Source organism: Rhagoletis pomonella, unplaced genomic scaffold, assembly GCF_013731165.1.
Source record: "Rhagoletis pomonella isolate Grant_MI unplaced genomic scaffold, Rhpom_1.0 Rhpom_scaffold_02142, whole genome shotgun sequence".
NCBI lineage: Eukaryota > Metazoa > Arthropoda > Insecta > Diptera > Tephritidae > Rhagoletis > Rhagoletis pomonella.
This window is the reverse complement of record NW_023460696.1, coordinates 5,565-22,668: the sequence shown is the minus strand read 5'-3', so window position 1 is coordinate 22,668 and position 17,104 is coordinate 5,565. Positions and strand designations below refer to the sequence as shown.

The window sequence follows — 17,104 nt, the reverse complement described above, 5'->3', positions numbered from 1 at the left end:
AAAGGCTTTCGTCGAAAAATATGTTACCTATGTTTTTTCTGAGTTACGCTTTTTTGGAGAAATAAAGGAGGTTATATTCTTGTCCAGTGGCCCAAATTATGCCAAAAAACTAATTTGAAAATGTAATTTTCATTTCGTAAAATTATGTTTTTATACAAGTAGTATTTAGTTCCTTCAAACGATGTATTCAAAGTACATACATCATGGAAATTTTGTACAAAATTCCTTAGGCTCCGAACGCCGCCACCGCCGCCGCCGCGCCGATATTTTCGTAACTCGGCGGCGGCGCGTGAGGAATGACAAAAAACGGCGGCGGCGGCGGCGTGGCTCGGCGGCGTATACCTCTACTACAGAGCAGCTATCCCTGCAAAAATCGAGACTACTCCATGCATGCGTGTAAAGAGTACTCCCTAAGGACCAAGGAGTACTCCAAAATTAACCACAATTCATATAAAAAATATGGTCCAATTAACATTGCGATGTCCTAGGGCAGGACCATATACTCCACCAGGACCAACTACTCCAACATATTAACAATGGCATTGTTATATTTTTTCGTTTTTTCGTTTTTCGCTTTTGTTCTTCACTTCTCAAATGCTTTTTCGAAATTAATAAAAACCAAGACAAAAATTAACAAGTAAGAAAGTCTAAGTTCGGGCGGAGCCGAACATTAAATACCCGGCGCAAGTATTAAATATATGTTTTTTTACCCTTCCGAAACCTTCCGCTAGATGGTAAGCCTGGGTGTATCAATTTTGAGTAAATTAGCGTCCTTCAATTTCGAAATATTGAAGTTTCAAGCATTTCTTAAATTTACCGTTATATGACAATCGGCCGTTATTTTAGTCCGATTTCAATAATTTTCAACGTTTTGCTTACACGTGGCAAGTACAATAACAATACCGAGTTTGGTACAAATTGGTAGAACGGTTACCGATATACTTATATGTGATCATAAGTGGGCGGTGCCACGCCCATTTTCCAAAATTTTACCATAAACGTATATCTTGGTAAAGAATTGTTGCAAGCATCAATTTTGAATAAATTAGCTTCAATATTTACTGATTTATCGAAGATTTTGTATTTCTCTAAATTACCGTTATATGGGATGTGGGCGTGGTTATTGTCCGATTTTAAAAACTTTGGGCGATTTTTTATGCTGTACCAAGGTCAACAACTGTGCCAAGTTTGGAAGAAATTGGTGCACCGGTTACCAGGATATACACATGTAACCATAAGTGGGCGTGGCTACGCCCATTTTCCAAAAGTTTATAATATTCTTATTTTTCGTCTAAAACTTATTATAAATATCAATTTTGAGGGAATAATCTCCAGTAGTTACTAAAATATCGCAGTTTTCGTATTTCTGAAAATTACCGTTATATGGGAAATAGGCGTGGTTATTGAGCGATTTTAAAAATTTTCGGCCATGTATGTTATGCGAAGGCCAACAACTGTGCCAAGATTGGAAGAAATTGGTGCAGCGGTTACCAAGATATACACATGTAACCATAAGTGGGCGTGGCTACGCCCATTTTCCAAAAATTTATAATATTCTTATTTTTCGTCTATAAATTATTGTAAATATCAATTTTGAGTGAATTATCTTCAGTAGTTACTAAAATATCGCAGTTTTCGTATTTCTGGAAATTGCCGTTATATGGGAAGTGGGCGTGGTTAAAGTCCGATTTCGCCCATTTTCAATACCAACCTACCTTGGATTAAGGGAAACCTCCATACCAAATTTCGTTGAGATATCTCAATTTTTGCTCGAGTTATCGTGTACACGGACAGACGGACAGACGGACGGACAGACAGACATGGCTTAATCGATTTCTTTTTTCATCCTGATCATTTATGTATACATTTGTCTATATCTATCTCGATTCGTTTTGGCTGTTACAAACAACCGTTATGTGAACAAAATTAATATACCCTTGTCCACAAGTGCGCTCGGGTATAAAAAATGACATGTTGCCTCTGACGGCATTCGAGCCCGAACATGTTGGGAGCTAAGAACTAACAGCGAGCATCTCTACACGTTCAGCTACAGCCAGACAACTTCAATCACATTTCGTTAAAACACGAGCAGTGATCGGATAACAAGCAATAAGTTGGCGCAGAGGCACGAGTTGGTCCGTTACAGCATGACAGAGGAACACTTTTGTAAGTATTCCAATTTACCACAAATATACTACATGGTCCAATGATTTTCGCAGGGATGTCATAGCTTTCAAAGCATTCTTCCATGCGAATTATCACACTCTCACTGAAGTATATGGTTGTATGTATGTATGTATGCACGTCGATGACGGCCTCTGCTCTCTTTTTAACCGCGGAGCTCTCATCCGGTTCTATGGTGTAATGGTTAGCACTCTGGACTTTGAATCCAGCGATCCGAGTTCAAATCTCGGTAGAACCTGACTAGGCCAAAATGTTTTTTTATACAAAATACCTACTTTTTTATACGCCAGCTGTACGCTTTAATACTGGAAATAAGTATAGAAAATAAAGGGTTTAAGTAAGTAAGTTGAACGTTTTTTTGAATCGTTTCTGCTTTTGCTATTTGTTGTAGTTTTTTTTTTAATTTTTTTTTTGTCATCATACGTTTTGGACTTTCGTACATGAATGTTGCCAGGTATATTCGTATACCCGTAATATTTTTTTTTTCATTAGGCAACGCTAAGAATTAATTTTAGACCGAGTTGCGAACTTTGTTTGATGCGAAGGAATATTACTTTGATAAAAGAAATCCACTTTTGCGCTCCACTTCATACTCGTATATTTTATATTAATTTTCATTATTTATAGATGACAATAATGAAGCAATTTTTCCAGATGTCCTCCATCATAGACACTAATTCAGGATTTTTTTTTTGTTTAAAAAGATTTCCACGTGTACGCGCATTTTCTTTGCATAATTGAAAGTCATTAAATATGTAAAAAAAAAAATTGCAGTTTTCAATATCCTCAACGCATTGTAGAGCGTACGTGGGCAAATACTTATATGTTCATACACATTCTCATACATACAGATTTTCAATTTACTTGCCCTCGTCGGTTTATTTAACTTGTGAGTTGTAAAAACTTTTTCTCTTCATACCTACCCCAACTTACTACACACGCTCACCCATATCGCGCGTGATAAGCGCCCTTTGATTGCTATAAATACCACAAGATCCCCTCAAAATTTGCTTAACAAACGACGAAGACATTGACACATTTCATAGGAAGTTTTGAAAGAAATTTGATGCAAAGGGCGGCAGTAGTTTTTTTCTCCATTGCCAAGGGGGAATGAAACGAGCTGATAAATTACAAATGATGGCATAGCAACATACATATGTAGATATTTATTTCCTGATATTCATGGAATATTATTTTTGAAGTAGCAAAAGGCTGTAAACGCCTATTCAAGCGTTCCATGAAAAAAAGGTAACTAAATTTTCATTGCATCGGAGTATTTGAATTTCACGAGTTACCAGTTTTCTCAACAAAAAATCTAAATATATAAAACTGATATTCGTACGAGTCAAACTGAAATATCTGTAATATAATGTAAATGTTTTTCGTGTAACAGAAAGGGTCACCGCGACCTAGAAGATTTTTTGTATCCCTATGATGGTTCCTAACCCTGCCGGCCTAAGATGTTATTAGTTTCCCTTGTAAGGGACATCCACTGTGGAAGAACTGAAGTATTGCAGTCTTAGTCTGGCCAAATGCCAGACAGTCACACATAATGAACATCTGGCATCTTTTCGATTTTCCGAATTTTTGGATGTTACGTGTTTTGTCGGAAAATGAGCTTCGCAAAATTTTAAAGACCGCCCGTCCCGGTCATTTTAAAATTAGACTCTACCCTGAATACTTTGTTTTATAACTTTTGTACTTTGCTTTTAATTAGAACCGCAAACTGAAAATTTTTGTCCCGTACCAACGATGGAATGCTCCTGTTAATGAATTGCCAATGGGGTCCCGTGGGTAAATGGAATTCAATTAACAGATCATGAATTTGAAAAAAGAAAAAATAAACAAACCAATTACAGCGCGTGGCATAAATTAAGCGCACATTTTAGTTGTATATTAGGGTGGTCCAAAAATGCATGTGAAGAAGTTAAGTCTGAATTTTAATGCTCTCACCGCCTAGGATAGTAAGACTTGCACTTTATAATAAAATTGATTGGGCTAAAAATTTGCATATTCAAGAAAATTCTAAAAAATCTGATTAAATAGTTGAAAGTTTGCATGAAAATTAGCTGAATTTTCGTGAGTTTTGCACAAAGTCTAGGAATTATATTTTAATGTTTTTTGTTGTAGAATTAACCATATATTTATAAAACATTGGCGGAAAAATTGTAGAAAAAAAAATGTTCCATATATTATTTGCTGTGCCAATACTTTTTGCCGGCAGTGTATGTATGTATGTTGTATGTTTAAATGAATTTCAATACGGAATTCACATTAGACTCATCCTCGTTATATGAGTTTCTTATTATTTTTTTTTATTTATAAGATAATTTATTTGCTTGTTTTGATTTTTGGTTTGCATTTTCCTTTTCTTGTTTTTCATTCTTCGAGCGCCTAAAAACATTGTCGTCTTTTATGACGTCTTTATTGTTTGTAACTAAATATTTACTTGTACCTTACTTGTACCTACTTGTGGTTGCTCATCGCTCATGGTCGCTGCTAAATAGCAAAATTATGTTAATGAATATTAAAAAAGTAATCGGAAAATGTGATCTGTCGCGACAAGCGACAAATAGCTATCGCAAAAAAAAACTTAATCATTGCTATTGCTCGTTTTTTTTTTTGAATTGAAGAGCTGGGGAAAAAACTAGTGGAAATCCTAAACGATTTATCGGTATAGTTAAAGAAAATAATGGTCCAAACATTTGTATGTAGACCAAATAAGTCTATGGCTTAATATGCGACTATAATAATCAAGTCCTTTTGGCGGGAAACAGTGATTTTCTTACTCTTTTGTTTAAATTAATATAATGCTGCTTCCATGCCTTCTTAGATCTTGGAATCATCTGCAGAGCAAGTGAGCCCCTAGCTTTATGTGTAGGCAGGTACATAAAAAGTAAATCAAGTGTTTCGATTGGTAGTTGGCGGTAGATAGGGCACGTTATAAGTTCGAATAAGCGAAGTATGCCCTAAGGACAGCTGTTTGGGTGCTCTAGTAGAGCGAGTTAGTAGTCGGCGAATTTAATGTTCCCAAAGAAAAAACCGTGGTTTTTATATTTTATATGATTAATGATATTTATGAAGTATTCGAAAAAATGAACGCGTATCAAGGCTATGCTTTTATTGGTGATGATTTTGGTGGATGAGCTAATGTCGCCGTCTATTATAAAAGCCTTGATGAATATGAAATTTATAAAGTTTTATACCCCACGAGCCATTGAAGGCATATTGAAATGCAAAGTCAAATCATATGTAACAAGTTAAGTGACATTATATGTGACCTGGTCTACGAAAAGGGAGCTTACGTGCGAAAACTAGTTTTCTGCGAAAAAGCTGTTATAAGTAAGCAACTCGTTTCGTCAGTTTCTCATTATCTCGTTAATTGTTCTCCGCGCCGGACGTCCAGTAAGTGTTGTTGTTGGTCCAGTAAGTGTTGTTGTTGGCCCAGTAAGTGTTGTTGTTGGTCGGAATATTATTATAGTTCATCGTGTAAGTTGCTAGTGTAGAACATTTAAAAAAGTAACACTGAAGAAGTGACGTTTACTGTTTCTGTTGATTATCGTCTTCGCATTTCGCATGAAATGAAACATGAGTGTTGATGAGGAGTTCAGTGCCGTATACGGACAATATTTCCATGAAAAGGATGATGAAAACGATGATGAAAACTATGAAGAGAGCGATGATGATGAAGACGAAGTATGTCCATCCATCCTGGTCCATCTTCCTCAGGATCAACACGTAAAAATATCTCAAGGAAAACGACAACAAAGAAAAATACATAAACTACTCAGCATTCTTATTTTTGGCCCATAATACGTTTTTCTAGTGTATAATCATGTCTTTATAGCTTATAATTCAATGTATTTTGTTCATTACCAATAAATTATATTTTGTCGTATTTTTACTCTTCTTTCTCTACATTTTTAGTACACTTCTAAGCAAGTTAGGATTTTCTGCTTTTCACCACGTGAAAAAGCATCTCATCTTCCATCCGAATCAACCAAAAAGTGAAAATTGATTTTTTGACACCTAAACCCCCTTTCCGTAGACCAGGTCACATATGTTGATATTAGTATAACTTCGTCTTGTGCATCCGAGTGTAGGTAATCAATTATAAGCATTTATAAGTGCGTACGTTTCCACATACGTATATGCATATACATAAGTATTGTAAATATTTCACATTCCTATATTTGTACGTATATACATATACATATGTATATATTTTTATGAGGATACTTGTTTATTGTTGGTAGGCTGTTGACACTTCTTTTGCCGTTCACTGAGAATGATGATTTTTAAGTCATTGCTTGTGTAAAAAATGCTTTTGTATATGCATGGATATATTTATGAATATGCCCAGTAATATCATGATGCATAAATATATATATGTGCAGTACACACAATACAGTTTTTTCTAAATACTTTGAATATGTTCAATTTTATTCAAATGAATGGAAATGCATTACTAAACCATTTTCTCTAAAACAGTTGCCTTATTAAAGAGGCATCAAAAAATCTCTTTAGATCGCTTTCCTATTCTTATTGGGTGGCAGCCCTAGTTACTGTTTTTTTTTTTTAATTTCAAAAGTTCAATTTATAAAAGCTTCCTGACACACATTTTGTACTTATAATTTTCCTTTATAGCTTCTGTTAGCTAAGTTACCAGATATCAGGTGGCAGCCCTACTAAATATTTTTGATGTAGTTATTCTTAAAGATTTTTCATTTCGAAAAATTTTTTAATAAATGCCATTGATTTGATAAGTGGCCACTCTGGTTTAAAAAATATCTTTTTAAGCATATCGATGGCTCAGTGGAAGATCGACCTATCTCGGCAGTCAATTAGAAAACGGTCTATCTCAGAAAACTTTTCAAGAACGCCATACTTCAGAATTTGATTGAAGAACGCCCTATCGTGGAATTCGATTCAAAAACGCCTTACCTCAAACGAAAATACATTGAAAATGTGATGAGATAGGGCGTTTTTCGTTTGATAAGCTCTAATATATTTAATCTTAAAATTTATTTCACTTTAATATTTTAAAGTTTGCAACCCTATTTTTGTAGGCAAAGTATTCAAGTACAGATATATTTTCTGAACCTTGCCGAATGTTTTTCCAATCAGCTTTTTTATTGATTTTGTTAGGCAGATGGCAACTCCATTTAAAATGCTGCTTTATTTAATTTTTTGTGTGACAAATTTCGTTAATTTCCTAATAATTAATTTTTGGATCAGTGTGAATCTTATTGAAAAAACCTACTTTCTCATAATTTCTTTATTTAATTAATTTTAATTTTCTAAAAATCACCTATATTTTTTCCACTTTCGCAGCGATCTACTAGCGCATTTCAAGGTCATTGAGCACCCTGTATTGTTTGCAGTAGAAAACTGAAAGTTGGTACTGATATTACAAATATGAAATGAAAAAAAAAAAACCAAGGGGTGCCCCGTTTTCTAGGATAAATTTTTTTCCCCATACAAAAGTTAGACCACTTAACGTACATAATAAAGATGTCCATGGAAATTTCAAAATAAAAAAATGTTTAGGTTTTTGTTATTATGAATTTATATGAATCAGTTTTTACAATATGACAAATTTACGGGGATTTCAAGTCAAAGTATTGTAGAATTTTTGCGATGAAAAAAACAAAAATTCAAACCCTTCGTTGATGTCTCATTTCGTATGTAGAAAAAAAGAATAAAAGGGTGCTATGTTTAAAATTTAGATGTTGATATATGAAGGACCATCCTAATGTGCATACATATGGCATTATGTAAATTAAATTTTAGGCCTTAATTGAATAGGTCCCCAAATTTCCTTATTTTATTCAATTTAATTACATACATTATTATTTTTAATGGCAGCTCTATTTAATTTTTTTCATCAATTTACCCTTAGCAGCGGATACATATTAATTTATCAAACATGTAGATTTTAAAATATCTATATATTCTCTAACACAGCATTCTTCTCTTTTGACGTTGGCCTTTCGATGAAATCCGTCTTTTCGCTCTCCATGGAATTACATGCGAAAATAAAGTCTCGACAAAATTATCCAAATGACTAATATTACACTAATTCAGTTATAAAAACCAGTATCCAATTCACACACATATCGTCGTTCAAAACCTCGTATGTGAGGTTGTCGAAATTTTATAGAACAGGATAAAACTTGTCTTATTTCAAAACGGTTCTCTCTTGTATCCCTAAATACCTCTTCTTCTTTTATCTAAGTATCGATATTTTAGTATAAATGGATAAGGTGAGCAAATATCTTTTTTGGCACAACTGTCAGTTACGAGGTTGTGCAGAACCACGATACGCGATACGCGTACTCTAAACGACGATATGTAAATTCTCCTCTTCATGTCCTTACTGTATCCTAAGGCAAAATATATTCTCGGAATTGTGTGTGTCGCGGCGTATGAATAATGATTTTTGCCCATCTTCTTCTTAACTTTGTTACACATTTTTACTTCACAAATTTTATTTCTTGCCATTTCATTCATTTTCACTGCCTTACACAATAGATTTAACGCGGCTTTTTGTTTACTTACGCATATCATTCATAAATCAAAAAGGAATAAGGAAAAACATGTGCGAGAAATTAGAGATCAAAATAGAAGTAGAGAAAAGCCGGCGCTGAAGATGCGTAAATCCATATCTCCCCACATGCTCGATAAATATGTGCACACTTGGGATTTATGTACATATCTACAATGTAGTTGAGGAATAAAATGCTTATTCAATAACTCTTTGTATGCAGATACGTATGTAGATATTTACTTAGCAGTCTGTAGACTGACATGAGCATTTATTCCCAAAGCGACGATTTCCATGGTACGAAACTAAGCCTTTTATTTCCCATAAACTTGTCTAATAAATGGTTTAGCTGATAGATTTATCGATAGTAGATAGTTAAAGGGTATGTCATTGACCTGCGTTCGATGACATTATAAAAGGTTATAAGCAAGGACGGAACATAACAGTTATTGATGAAAACTGTCATTGAAAAATTCACTATGAAGGAAATGTTCTACAACTAAGTGATACGTACCAAACGATTTCTTTTTTCCACCGAGAATCGACTTTGAAAATAAGTTTTTATTTGCAAATTTTATGCAAAATTAAAAAAAAAAAAACAATTCTTTTTGGCTTTTATTTTATAAATCCAACATAAGAACTATTTTCGATTTTTGCCTAAATAATCTGCAAATAACAGTTATTCTTTATTTTTACATTAAATGCCTTAGAAAACAGTTATCGAAGACTTTTATTTATAAACGTCATCAATAAAAATCAGTTAGTCATTTTTATTTTAAAAGTCATCAATATAAATTAAAATAATTTCATTCGATCAAAAAATATTTTATAGCAATTCTAAGAAACAAAAAATTTTTTTTCCTTATGAAGTACTTGCACAACGTCGTTTAATGTACAAAACCGCGTATTAGGATAATGCAAAAGCTTGTATGTCCGGCTGCCCAAAATTTACAGTCTTATTTCCGAACGGACTTCTAAGTGACATTTTTTGGCAAGGGTATATCTACCTTATATATCTAAACTAGATTTGCCTCACCCGCTCCGCTGACCATACATAGGAAATTTCTGCGTACTAGATGAGGTGTAATTTATTTCAATGCAACTCAACATACTTAACATCAGCCAAAACAATAAAAAAATTAGTTTTTTTAATGTATGAAACTAGAACTTTCTTAAAATTTTTCTTTGCGATACATTTTTAATTGACTTATTCTCTGAATTTTTTCAATTTGATTTTTTAGGCAGATGGCAACCCTCTTATACTTAGTCTAGAAATTAAGCCTTTTTCAAATCCATTTCGACTAACAGCCATAATGTAATGCTACACTTAACTTATTAAATAATTTTAATTGAATTTAGTTTTAAAACAGTTGGCAACCCTCTTAAAATACCTCAGTAAATTCTACATAATCAGACTAAAGCTTTCTAAACACACTTGCGTTTGACACTTTTACTTGTGTATAATTTAATTAAATTTGACTTTTAAAACAGATGGCATCCCAAAAATTATTTCAAATTATTTTTAAACTAAAACTAAACGTCTTTCATCTGAAACCCGTATTGTGGCATGTACATATTCCAATTACCTAATTCGGTGAATTCAAGTAAAATTTGATTTTTCAATTCAGTGGCAACCTTCTTACATGAAGTTTAGAAAAAAGGCCCTTCAAACCCAGTTCTATTGACACACACATTTTTAATAAATCATTTATTGAGTTTGAGCTTATATGGGAAAATTACTGTATGTACATAGCTTGCGAATAATTAATTTAAATTTGAGTTTTGAAACAGTCGGCAATCCTATTTTTTTTGTTATTATTTATTTTGAATATTTTCAAGCTACAACCATTTTAAGCCTCTTTCGTCTGACACCCATATTTTAATACAAATTTCACACAAATCATTCCCTTAATTCAATTTCAATTTAATTTTTTTTATTTAGGTGGCAACCGTCCTCCATGAGTATGGCATTGTATTTATATATCTCCATACCAAGTTCTAACAAATACTTGCTGAGGTATACAGTATGAATAAATCCATTTAAGAGCTATCCTCTGTTTTAAGTTGGACTAAATTACACCAGTGTGTAAAATTTCATTATGATCGGTTGATAGTTAAAGATCGAAAGGTTAACAAACAAACAAACTCACTCCCGCATTTGTAATATCAGTATATTTAAAGTATAGAGAGCTTTTTGTATAAAATTTATACTGAAATGCTTTAATGTTTCGTAGTTGCAAATATAGACCCTATTTGTTTGAAAATCAAACCCAAATGTTTTAATTGTAGGTTTCACATATAGAAAATTTTTCTTTAAAACATAAATTGAACTAGAAAATTTCTGAGTGTAAAATTTAAACCGAACTGTTTAAATTCTAAACCCAACATATGTATGTGCTCTCTTTTTTTAAACAAAACCAAAATTTTTAACCGTATAAGGATATCGATATTTTGGTATGGATAGAAACGACTTTATTCCTGCCGCTTTCGGTGAGCAGTTGCGAGTTTTTGCATTTTTAACGACGATATTGAAAACTTCTGAACCCCGGCTGCACGGGTGTCCTTATTTCACATTTTTATTTTTTTATTTATTTTTTGGTGACAGCGAGACAGTGCCAGAAAAAGAAATAAATGTTTTTTTAATGCAGTTTTCTTAAAGAATTAATTCCTTTTTAATTGTTATAGTATAAAGGCATCTATCCAAAAATCCGTGATATTAATGGTATTTTTCGATTTTTTCATCTATAATAATCGATATATTTATCGATATTTTACTGGCCATCGCCATATGTAGGTATCACTATCGATGTTGGTACCTGCACCAAATGGTTTCTTTAATATCGATATCAATTATTCAATTCCACTACATTCACTCCCACTCCCCAACAAACTCGTCTAATTCGCACTCTAAAAGCATAAACAGATGACAGCGTTGATCCGGATCAACTCGGGAATTAACTGCAGTTGATCCGGATTGAGTCCGAGTTAGTCCGGATCAACGCTGCCGTCTGTTTAAGCTTTAACACGATACAATATATGTCACATACACATTTAGATACACGGTGGAGAGAATACAGAGGTGGCGCCGATGACGATACCGCTACTCGGCTCTCAGTGATTTTGACAGAATCAGCTGTTTCGGTGACGTCATAGTAGAGAAGACAGCAGTAGTGATGTGCTCAGTCAATACTTTCAAGTATTGATCGATATTCGGTAACGATTTAAAATGTATCCAATACTCTCGATACTCGGTACCAAAACATTTAGATTTCAAATAAAAGCGCACACAGGCCAAAGATATGGATAAAAACGGCTCAGGGGAGACTTGCCAATAGAGCCGATAGAGCTTTTAATACTGATTCAAATGAAAGATGTATATATGTCGGTTCCAGGCCATAACGCAGAGAAACTCTCACTTGTTTGAAGCATTTTTGTTCCAGCTGAATCGGACGATATCATTTTTTGGAGGCCAAGGGGCAGATTCTATAACCAGTTAGCGACAATTTTCGAATCGGTATCGGGTTTGTTGACCTATGATATGAAATATTGTTACACCAACAAGTACGATATCGATCCGAAACTTCTCGCTAACTGGTTAGATCTCCCCCTGAAAAGCTTCTTCATCCGTCAAAACATTTTTCTTGAACCTTGGATCGACTAAGGTTAAAACTGATAAAATAATATTTTTCTGTGGCGATAAGTTCAAGTGTTTTAGCCGATATCATATAAATTAGTAATGAAAGTTTTTTCTAAACCTGAAATGCATATAATGGCGAGGGTTTAATGTAAATAATCGGTATCGGATACCGAAAAGGAAGTATATTGTACCGAAATCTTTTTTAAGTATTGGGTACCGAGAATTGGGGACAATTCAGCACATCACTAGTCGCCCTCATTCTCGCCGCTCTCAGTTGTCAACTCTACGATGACGTCACGCTAAAATTACTCTCACGAATTCTGCTGCAATCGGCGCAATCTTGTATTCTATCATTCTTGATTTAGATACATATGCATGTTGACAAACATTTGTTGCCAACAATATTGTTGCAGATTCGGCGCATTCAAATTCAAATACATACGTACATAAATACATATTGGGTAAGGGCTCAGTCTGAGAGTAGTTTTAATCTCCACCCTCAAGCAAAGCGACTGCGAAGCTATAGACTGGAAAAGCGGCATTTGTAAAGATTATACGTAAGCAACACATACTTATGTACATATGTAAATGCATACAGAAAAATCTACGAACATTTATATTTACACACAAAAGTCACATTTAAATACATACGTAAAACGGCAATGGCATAATTCAAATTTGTGATATCACAAAAGCATTTAATACACTTGTTGCATGCCATGCACGCATACAACTATGCAATGGGCGTAAATTACATTTATATATGTAGGTATTTAGGTTTTTTTTGATGCAAATGTATTCGAACTACTGCATTTGAATGTGTTGCAATCTACTGAGTCCGGTTGAAGTTATCGCAATTTTTTATGAGGGCAAAATTTAACAAGTAATTTTTAAACAAAAAACAAAAACGACTTCAATTCTCATATAAAAATTGAATAGTACCGTTAGTTTCTTCATGACCCAAAGGTCGAATCTAATGCCGATTTCGTTTCTACCGAAAAATGCAACCTTCTCTTTGCCCTCTACACACTAACACTACGAAGAGGGCGATAAGAAGGCAACATTTTTTGTAGAAACGAAATCGCCATAAACCAAATAAGTATGGAACAAGCCTTGAGGTAACACCTTTCTGATAGAAAAAGAATTACCGAAATCGGTCAATTAGTTAAATTTATTTCTTTCGAAAACTATATATTTCATAATTATGAATACACTAAATACTTACAATTTTTTTCCATTCTCAATTTCAACAAAAAAGTAAAATTTTTCAATAACTCACTATCGACTTTTATGCACCTTATCAATTACGGGAAGATCATGAACCGCATTAAGAATTTTATTTTAAAATAATGCGGCAAAAGTGATATATGTAATTTTCTCAAAACATCGGTCCTCTTAACAACAAAAGGTCTTATTTACTTATTCTCTGCTTAACCCGAATGTGAGTCCGTTGGACTGCTGAAGTTTTAGATTATACAGGCCGACAAAAATTTTACCCAGAGTATACTTTTTCGAAGGTTTTTGATACGCTGAATCCGAATCCGAGGTCCAAATATTTCAATTGGCTCTAGTCTCCGAGATATCTTAACCTAAAAGTGCAAAAAATGCAACATTACATTATTTTTGAGGTAATATAGCATCACAATTTTTCTTTCAGTCAAAAAAACTATGAGCATTATATACAAGTATGAGTTTTACCTTTCCAAATGCCGTTGAGTTTGCTAAAATATCTTTTTTTCACTGAGATATCACAGTGGTCTGAAATCCGAATATAAGTGGACAAAACTATTTGCTCAAAGACGTTTTGAACAGGGATTCAGACCACTGTGCGCCAGTACTAATTATTTCGATTTTTTGGAAAATGTTTTCATGCGCTGTCATCACTGGACTGGGGGTCGTTTTACCAGGTCGTGTTAGAGTTCGAGACCGCCAGCAATTGGAGAACCACTGAATCCTCATCGTTCATCCCTTTGTTCCTTCATTATTCTATTCGGCATACAAAAAGTTCATTTTAATGTCCTCATTTATCTATAGCATTCTCTTTCAAGTAAACTTATGCGAATATATATTAAGCACAAAAAAAGAAACAAATCACTAGCGAAATTTCGATTTTAAATTGGATTTCCGGTGCGACAATTTCTGAAAGCATTGCATAAAATTTATTCGATAAATACCTACATGCATAGTTCAAGCAGCAAAAAGATTCGAAAATATGAAAAAATAAGCACAAAATGCATAAATTTTTCATTTGTCAGTGGCTATAAAAATTCTATCGTTGCAAAATAGCAATCATTCGCCAAATCGAAAGTGACACATTTGCCATTTTACAGCCACATTAAGACATCTTAATTTAATGAGGCAAGTCGTTTTTGCAATTTGCTAGCAAAATAAGAGCAAAAACTGAAGAAGTTAATAAATAAATGGAAAATAAAAAAAAACGAAGTGAAAAATGTGCAACCAATATTTGCCAGTTTAATTCGTTTATACTTCTGTTTTATGAATCATTCTTTTATTTTCCACTGTAGTTTTAAATTTTAGCAATATTGGCAGAGCAACTGCACGCTATAAATAACCACCACCAATGCTGGTGAGCGCCACGGCATACACACCACGGCGCTTACTCTCAGCGAGTGCAACAACAACAACAACAACTGCTAGCTACTTTGTTCAGAGCAAGCACGTGGTGATTTCGTGTTCTACGCTATGCGCGGCGCTAGTAAGTATATGCTTTCTGGCAGCTCCGCACCATTCCGGTTCTATGGTGTAATGGTTAGCACTCTGGACTTTGAATCCAGCGATCCGAGTTCAAATCTCGGTAGAACCTGTGAGAGAATTAAAAGTGTCTTTCCATTTTTTTTCCCCACAATACATACATACATACGCATATAAAGCAAATACTTAAGTAGAAAAATTAAAAAATAAATTAAAATGTTAATACACATTATGTTCTATCAAATTTTAAATTTTTTCATTACTTACTTTTTTTTCAAAATTTTTAAATTTCATATAACATTTTTTTTCCTTTTATTCGACTACATATTATTTTAATTGATAACTTTGGCTACACAAAATCTTTGCCAATTATCTGCTTGCAATTTTGGCACGAGTGCTTCCAACCGGTTCTATGGTGTAATGGTTAGCACTCTGGACTTTGAATCCAGCGATCCGAGTTCAAATCTCGGTAGAACCTTGAATAAACATAACAAGTTTTTTTAAATCATAATTGTTGGTTTTTTCTGATAAAAATATATTTGTTTATACATATGTATATATAATTTATATGTTTGTGCGTTTCTATGTTCACGATGCATGGGTGCGGTGCATACATAACTGGGTGAGGTAAATATAGCAAACCAAAATCGATAATTTTGCGTAAAAAGTAAATACTAATTAGGGGGCTCAAAAAAGTTGCATATTTACAAATTTCCAAAGTCTAGTATACAAAGGCCATGTCTCCAGATGGATTTTCCTCACCACTTACTTTATGCACAGTGGGTTAAAAATTCAACTCGTAGGTCAATTACTATTAATTTTATTGCACCTTTAAAAGAAGACAATATGTATAGGAACATATACATATGTATGTACATACAGGTTTAACATAATCAAATTAGTATGTACATGCGTTAGGGTGTTCCTTAAATTATAAACATCTAAATTTTGCAATTCGATAAAATCTTTTCTTTGACGTATTTGGCGTTATTTTGGCGTATTGCTACTTATTCATATAAATTAATAGAATCGCAGATTTATAGCTGGTCAAAGTCAAACTTTTTTCGATGTAAAAAAATTAAAATTTTTCACACACTGGCAGGGTCCTAAAGTTTTGTAAAAAGTTTCTTGAAATACTCATAAAACCATCTAACTTTTGAACTTTTTTTGATATGAATTTGTAAAATACTTCTGAGTATGCAGTTTTATGACCATGAAATTTTAAGATAACGAGTTAAAGTTCAAGGGCCATTTAGAGGTTGAAAAAGGCACTTCAGAGAAAAAAGTTTCAAACAAAATTTAGGTATTTTTATCCTTAGAATTCGAATCTGCAGTAAAAATATCTATAGGTATCTAATTAAAAAATAATGGACTTCCAGTCGAAACCAGAAAACGGTAATACCAACAAAAGATAGAGCATCCCCAATTTAGTTGATAAAATGTTTCCGGTTAAAAAAACAAACAAAAAAACATTTCCCTCCATGTTACTGGCATTTGAAAAAACATGGGCACGATATTTTGACCAGTTTTGAGGAATTTTCTTTCGTTTATTTAATGTTTATTAATTTTTTATTCAATATATCCTTATGTATATGTACCCTATCCCTATCATATTTTTAGATAAGTATGTATTTACATAGATTCGCCTACGCAAACGAATGATTCTATCTTTCAATTAGGTGAAACATTCGCATTAGTTTCAGTTTTTAAATTCAATTAAACAAACCATTCGCAGACTAGCTAGAGAATATTATTTGTTCTTCTTTTCTTTATTTCTCTCATTCCTTCATCTTAGCATTCTAATCCACCATAAATTCCATTTAACTTGTTATCTAAAGTCACAAAACCAACAACTGCTAAGCATTTAAATTGCAGACATACCACAAGTACCTGAACTTAGTACAAACAAAAAAGTAGAAAAATCTTTAAAAACTTGCAGTCAATAGCTTTGCATATTATTCTTGGAATTTCTGAGTGCCACTCTAAACCATGCAACCACCTGCATAGCTCTTCAGCTAAACGCC

General features: G+C 33.4%; 3 non-coding genes across 3 annotated transcripts; all 3 read left to right on the top strand.

The window, feature by feature from the left end:
- Positions 1 to 2,350: 2,350 nt before the first annotated feature.
- Positions 2,351 to 2,422, top strand: Trnaq-uug. Its single transcript has one exon. It is a non-coding gene; the product is annotated as a tRNA-Gln (tRNA).
- A 12,698-nt stretch (positions 2,423 to 15,120) lies between these two features.
- On the top strand, positions 15,121 to 15,192 carry Trnaq-uug. The gene has a single exon. It is a non-coding gene; the product is annotated as a tRNA-Gln (tRNA).
- Positions 15,193 to 15,486: 294 nt separating this feature from the next.
- Positions 15,487 to 15,558, top strand: Trnaq-uug. Its single transcript has one exon. It is a non-coding gene; the product is annotated as a tRNA-Gln (tRNA).
- The last annotated feature ends 1,546 nt before the right edge of the window (positions 15,559 to 17,104 follow it).